The following is a 7,732-nucleotide window of genomic DNA, read 5'->3' on the forward strand; positions in this document are numbered from 1 at the left end:
AGGATGGGATAGGAGGTCGGCATATGTGGACAGGATATGAGGAAGGGATATGAGGACAGGATATGAGGTCAAGATAGCAGGTCGGGATAGGAGGTCGAGATATGAGGATGGGATATGAGGTCGGGATATGAGGACAGGATATGAGGTCGAGATAGGAGAATGGGATAAGAGGTCGGGATATAAGGATGGGATAGGAGATCAAGATAGGAGGTTGGGATATGAGGACGGGATATGAGGTTGAGATATGAGGACGGGATAGGAGGTTGGGATATGAGGTCGAGATATGATGACGGGATAGGAGGACAGGATATGAGATCAAGATATGAGGATGGGATATGGGGTTGAGATATCAGGATGGGATATGGGGACGGGACATGACAACAATATATGAGGACTGGATATGAGGTCGAGATATGAGGACGGAATATGACAAAAATATATGAAGATGGAATATGAAGTTAAAAGCTTCCTCCTTTGTTGATTTTCCTCCCCAACAAGGATTAGGAACGAAAAACAGGGCAATGCCAGGTACTAAGCTAGTATTAGATAAAAATATAAAAGTTTATTGGAGAAAACTGTAAATGCTAAATGCTTTATTTAATATAAATGCGGGAACCAGGTGGGCCAAAAAAGTGGGCCAGACAAGCTAGACAGATCCTGGATTCATTGCTAATAAGGATTCAATCAGATTGCTTCTTTTATTCTTCACAGGTCTCTTTAAAAATGAAAGAAGCAATCTGATTGGGTGCCCACTCTTCCTCTACACAGGCTTTGATAAATCTCCCCCTATGTTCCTATGCATAGCAGTCCAGATTCTTGTTCTGCCCCACTGCAAACAAAGGCAACAGTGTGCGGCTGGCTTAGGCTGGGTTCACACTACGATTTGTAACTACGGTTCCCGTATACGGCTGGGAGGAGGGGGCGGGGCTTAATCGCGGCGCCCGCACTCAGCCGTATTCGGGAACCGTATTTAATGCATTTAATGTATTTAAGTCTATGCGCCGACCGGAGTGAACCGCAGCCTCTGGTCGGCTGCTTTTTCGCGTTTTTGCCTGCGGTCGGGAAACCGCATACGGCCGAAAAAGCGGCCGACCGGAGGCTGCGGTTCACTCCGGTTGGCTCATAGACATGCATTAAATACGGTTCCCGAATACGGCCGAGTAAGCCCGGTCCCCCCTCCTCCCACCAGTATACCGTAGTTACAAATCGTAGTGTGAACCCAGACTTACAATGGCAGGACACGTAATGGGCTCTGTGACACTAGATAATCTTCTGATAAGTTTCTGGAAATGGTCCAAGAAGGTTGTGCAATGAACCTGCCACCTGTGTTGGGATGATTTCAGTAAATCGAAGGATCATCTCTCCTGAAGGTCTGTCTGGGCTGTCTGGAGCCTGTTTTCTATGTGTTTGTGCCCTTTTTATAGGAAAGCAAGGGAAGCACTTTTATGCCCTCAAGTGTCTAATTAGACATACTGGGGGAGATTCTCAAAGAATTTCACACAAAAAAAAAAGAATCTTTTTCGCACCAAAATTTTTGTGTGAAAAGTATCAACCACATTTTCAAAGAGCTTTGTGCCGCAGTTTACACTGCTTACATCAGTTTTGTAAAAGTGGGCGTGTCCATGTATATTGTCTGCTTTACATGATATTTTGAAAGCCTGTGAGACCAGATTACAAAAAAAATATGGTTTGAATTTCACACCATCTCTCAGATGGTGTAAAAAAATTATTATAATTTTTTTTACTTTAAATGATTTTGGAATAATGTTAAATGTCCTTTTTTTTAACCCGTTGGGGAGTACTTAAGGACGGAGGGCATACTTGTAATCACCACTGCTCCCAAGGCGGTGATCGGAACGGGATGCCTGCTGAAATCATTCAGCAGGCATCCCGTGACAATGCCTAGGGGAGGCCTGAGACCCCCCCCCCCCCCCTCCAATAGCGGTGATCGCCGTGATTCACTGTTCATTTCTAACCGGCAAATCACGGTTATTCCGGGGCTGATCGGATCTCTGGTGACCCGATCGCCTGGAGAATAAGGGTGATCAGTGCTGTCTGAGACAGCACCTATCACCCTGAAGGTTAGGAGTGAGGTGGCAGGGGTGCCAACTCCTCCTATCCCCTGTCATTGGCAGATGTTGGACGGGGGGTTTAAAGATTTCCCCATGGTAGTCTGGGCAGAGCGGGGGGAACCAGCCCAGGAATGGCAGGCAGCAGCGGGAGAGATCAGCGGCAGCAGGCGGAGATCAGGTCAGGCGGCAATCAGCGGTGCGGGTGCAGACTGTGGCCGTTTCGATGTTACCAAACTACAACATCAAGCATGCCCAGGCAGCTGTTGGATGTCTGGGCATGCTGGGAGTTGCAGTTTTGCAAAATCTGGAGGTCAACAATTTGGAGACCACTGTATAGGGGTCTGTAAACTGTGGCCCTCCAGATGCTGCAAAACTAAAACTCTCAGCATGTCCAGACAGTCCAGGCATGCTGGGAGTTGTAGTTCTGCAACATATTGCCCTCCAGATGGTGCATAACTACAACTCCCAGCATGGCTGGACAGTCTGGGCATGATGAGAGTTGTAGTTTTGCAGCATCTGGAAGGTCACAGTTTACAGACCACTATACAGTAAAAATATAATTCTCAGCATATCCAGACAGTCAGGCAAAGATGGGAACATACAAACAAAATAAAGGACATATATATTTTTAGGTTCTACATAGATGGAAAATCAATGACAAACTCTTGAACATTTGGGGATGTCTAAGGGTATGTTCGAACTACGTAATTCCAGCAGAATTCCATGAGCGGAATTCCGCGATCGGAATTAGACGCTATGAACATAAACATCAGTGTGAATGGGTTTCCACAAAACCTGTTCACACTGAGCAATTTCAGTGGCTGACAATTCCGCAGCTGAAATTGTTCCGCGCAAAGAAAGAACATAGCCGTCAATGGGGATGGCGCAGTGCCGCGCGGTCCTACCGCTGAAGTACTTCAGCAGCGGCCGCCAGAATGGAGTCTCCGCTTGCGGAATTCTGCGAGCAAAGATTCCGTTCAAACTCTGTAGAGTGAACATACCCTAAATGTCTAGTAGCATATATACTGAATAAGAGTTAGCACTCTACATACCAACCCCCCCCCCCCAAAAAAAAAAAAAGAAAAGGAATAGTTCACTTACCTCCTCCACTAACATGTCTTTTTCCACTGCTGAAAATTTCTTCATTTGGACAGACGTTTTTTTTTAAGGGATGACATAATATTATGGGACACAAGATCACTGTCCTCTGAACTATCTGAAGAGCCAATTTCAGACGATTCGTCAAGATGTTTGCTTTTCTTGGTATGCTTCTTGGAGGATTTACTTCTTACATCCCCTTGAGCAGTTTCTTTGGAGGACAATAGTTCTTCATTTGTGCCCTCCTTGACCTGTTCTCTAATTAGTTTTTCAAATCTACCCATAACCCATCATATTGGCAGGGAGAGACAGCTCAATTCATTTAAGGGGTTCAGACATCTTTCTTCCTCACAATCAACGATGATCCGACCTGTGTGAGGTAACTCTAAATTGCAGGTTTTTTTGCAGTGGCCACACCTATTTTCCAACGTGTTTTAAAAAATGATGCAAAACTCAGCAATTTGGGTACAAGAATTAAACATTTTGGTGCGAATTGAAAATATGAGATAAAAAAATTTGAATATGTTTAGCACAACTGCGTGTTGGGTTTCGCAGCAATTTAACATTTCTATCTGGGTGTCACCTGCAATAACCTGCTGATGGTCCTTATTTTCCTTCATAGCACCATTTCTGAAATATCTCAACAATTCTAATATGTAAATTAGGGTCTTTGGTGCACATTCTTTAGTCACTTGGTCCACTGATATTCCTTACCGGGCAGTCCCTGGTACACACATCCTAAAATATATTCACAATCTTCCTCCCTACATGTTAAGGCTCCACGTATGCTCGCTCAGATCTCCAGCACAGCCAGCCCAAACTATCTCAGCATGTAGGAGTTGTATCAGAAAACAAACCCTGTGAGAACTTCGCTCTTAGAACAAGAATAATGGACAGCCACTAGTTGAACGGAGTTCCGGTTGGTGTTGTCCTGGCCTATCCATGCATTGCAAAATTTTCAATTTGGTCAATTGCCTGCAATGCTTTATTCATATGCCTTATGTACAGTATAAGCAAAACTAGTTTTTCTGGTGGTAATGCAATTTCTTCTGAAATAACATAGGGTTTTACTAAATATCATCTTTTCAGTAGCTGGTGCTGGTGTTGTTTTTACTCTGTCCTTTGAAATTATGCAAAATCTTTTGTAAACTGCCCTTTTGCAATTTTATTTTCTCTGATGGATCCAAACCAAAATGATATAACATTAATAATAATAGTATCTCTGCGATTAGAAAAAAAAGGTCTGCCTTTATTCGGAAACATGGGCATTCTTTTGAACAGATTATGTCTAACAATGCAGCGCTATGCACTCAAGAAAAACACGTTAAAACACAGAGGGGCACTCTCATATGTGAGTAATGTAGGGAAAGATAAAACAGAGCATAGGTTGTTTTGGGCTCACCTTGCTGGGTTACGCTTGTGGGCACAACAGCCTGATCACCAGCAGACTATACAGTCACAGGGATGCAGCCTTATTGCTCTTGGGAATTGTTGACTCACTGCTGCAGAACAGAACAGCAAAGATCAGCATGAACGCAGAACGCATAGAACAGGGGATGTACAGGTGCAAATCCTAAATTCAGCTGTTTTTGGAAATAATTTCTACAATGTTGCTCAAATGTAATACTTAGAGTCACTGGGAATCTTTATTTAATGTGCTTTGTGTGTATAACCACATGACAGCAGGTCCATATTTTTAACAGAGTAAGTATAAGTATAAACAGGTACATAAATCACAAGGAAAGATGAGGGGGTCAGGGTTCATGTGACTTGCAGTGCTGGCTTCACCTACCACCTAACATATGTGAATAAGAACCAAGTCTGATATGATAAAGGTTACTAAAAATGACTTTTGGATGGGTATGTCAATTTGGTTGGTTAAAATATACCTGATGATAGATCTCATATGTCTGAACCCTATGGTGATGTAACATACTAGGTATATATTTGATATGTGGAAGAGAATGTATCACTACATAGTGCACATGATAAATCACCTGACAGAAAAGATGTGTATGATCTAGGTGAATTGCCACCATTTGGAAAAATTTAATATCCTGTAGATTTCCCAGTCTGGAGCATGAAAGCTGTCAAACAGCTATGAAAGGTAGAATGGGACACTTTATAATCACATATGGCTTCATTAAAAATATACTACAGTTTTGTGTCTATAACTGCTACATAGACCATTGTTTCCATGGTTCTCTAAACTAATGCGGCGAGCAGGAGAGAAAAGGCAAAGACGGCGCTCCAATAGTGTAGTTATCTTAGGGGGTTAAGGATTTGAGCTAAAGTTATATTAAAGAACTTTGTGGTGCTCACCTTATAGTGTTGTGCGGGCAGGCACTACACTGATAGACGCTTGAGATAGTTGACAGAATCAGGAGTAGCCGAGCAGTGGAGTGCAGCAGTGGAGTGCAGATCTGTGGATGCAGAACCTGGATAGTCTGGCAGAGGTGACCAGATGTCTGGAGGAAAAAATCTGACTTGTGGCTAGAGAGGCGCACACCTGAAAGTAGACACAGTTGATAGTGTTGAAATTTAGCTTTATTTGGGTGCAGAACAACACGTTTCGAGGGGTCACCCCTCTTCGTCAGGTTCACACCTCTAAACTAATGCGACACTCAGGGTTAAAGTGTGTAGTGAATTGCCCAGTAGAAGTTACAGGAAAGAAGGGGTAGTAGCCCTTAGCAGTCACCGTAAAGTTCCCAGTCAAGATAGTGGCTCTTACAGTCTCCCACACAGGATAGATGGGCTGCACTAATGATGGTGGTAATTATATTTTCCTGGTGCAGTGGAAAAAAAATTTTTTAATCAACTGGTGCCAGAAAGTTAAAACAGATTTGTAAATTACTTCTATTTAACATTTTTTATCCTTACAGTTCTTTTCTTTTTGAATTTCTTTTCTGTCTTACCACAGTGCTCTCTGCTTTCTACACTCTTTTTATTATAAAAATATTATAAAAAAAAACGTATCCAATACAGAAAAAAAAGAAAAAGAAAACAAGCTTAACCAGCTATAACATAAATCAAAAACAAAACCCTGCCTAACCGGCCAGCCCAGCTTAACAGAAAAATATATAAATAAATAAACCCACTTACCTAACCAAACTTTCTAAACAGCACACTGACACACACATAAAAATAGCACAGCAAGGCTTAAAAAATAAATAAATAAATAAATTAGCACTACCCAGCTGTAACTCAAAAACATCCATACTCTGGAAACACAAGAAGAAAATTAAACCAAACAGAAAACATGGCAAGTACACCACTGCAAAAAAAAAAATAATAATAATAATTAAGCTGCAATAAACCGAATAAACCACATATCAACTGAAATAAATCTAATAAACCACATATCAACTGAAATAAACCACATATCAACATAAATGGTTTGACTGCCAAAACAATATAGAATATTAATAAACAAACAAATATATAAACATATTAATAAACATATGCATAAATAAACATATGCACTGCAGAAAAAAAAATCAACAGAAAACCCTAGGGAGAAAAAAAAATCCCTAGAAAAAATTAACCCTACACAAAAACTGTGCCCTCACCCACACCACCCCTCCTGCACATGGGTCAGAGTCCATACCATTCATACAGTTCACAAAATCCTGTCCTTAACTGACCCATGTCAGGTCCTCCCCAAAGCAAACAAATAAATAAAAACATCACCACCCACAAATACACCCTCCCCAGTTGTAAACCCCTATATTAAAGGGACAATGAAGCAGGAAGTGGTCCATGCTTTCCAGCGTGTCCCCGCACTCTTCTCGGGGACATCCCCGGTCATCAGAGTTCTTCACTTCAGGTTGTCCCTTACATATAGCTTCCCCTGAAAGTAGCGCCAGGCCAAGTCCCAAAACTTCTGGGGGATCCTTTTCATGTTCAAAAGATGCAACCCCACCCTCAGATCCCGACCTGGGCAGTCCCTGAGCGCCAGAGGCTTCTAAAAGTGGGTCAACAGAACCCGTTTGTCAAGAAACTGCCTTGACTGGGTCCTGATCTCCCACACTTCCAGACCCCACCGACGTATCGCCTTCAGAGTCGGGGTAGCGTAAGCCGGAAGATATCCATGGGACGTACGGAGGTCCTTCACTCGCCCTCCTCTCTCCCATTCCTGGAAGAAAGGTTGAAACCATTCCCTGCAGGAGAGTACCCACGGAGAAGCCCTCTCTGACCAGAGGTTTTAGATGTTGGCTTTCAAGAAGGTGTTCGTTAAGAACACCACAGGGTTTACCATAGATAAACCCCCTAATCTCCTTGTGCGGTACGTAACCTCCCTCTTGACTAGGTTCATCCTGTTCCCCCATAACAGTTGGAAAAACAGGCTGTAGCTCCTAGTGTAGTAAGCCTCTGGCAAGATACATACACTGCCCAGATAGATAAACAAGGCGAGCAGGTACGATTTGATCAGGTGAACCCTTTCCCTGAGGGTCAAAGACCAACCCTTCCACTGGTCCACCTTCTGAGTGGCATCCTGGAGCTTACCATCCCAGTTTTTGGTGGGATAATCATCCTGGCCCAATGTGATGCCTAAGACTTTT

The 7,732-nt window shown here is 42.8% G+C and overlaps 1 protein-coding gene across 1 annotated transcript in view; it reads right to left on the reverse strand.

Moving 5' to 3' along the window:
• Positions 1-5,620, reverse strand: part of LOC130276660 (leukotriene B4 receptor 1-like) — a 125,219-nt gene extending 119,599 nt beyond the window's left edge. Inside the window, exons 1-2 of the mRNA XM_056526327.1 lie at positions 5,493-5,620; positions 4,573-4,672 (exon numbers count right to left, since the gene is read on the reverse strand). The gene's annotated coding sequence lies outside the window, so the exon portion shown is untranslated. The remainder of the gene's footprint in view (positions 1-4,572; positions 4,673-5,492) is intronic.
• Between the last annotated feature and the right edge of the window lie 2,112 nt (positions 5,621-7,732).

The sequence above is a fragment of the Hyla sarda genome, chromosome 6, assembly GCF_029499605.1.
Source record: "Hyla sarda isolate aHylSar1 chromosome 6, aHylSar1.hap1, whole genome shotgun sequence".
In the NCBI taxonomy this organism is placed as follows: Eukaryota; Metazoa; Chordata; class Amphibia; order Anura; family Hylidae; genus Hyla; species Hyla sarda.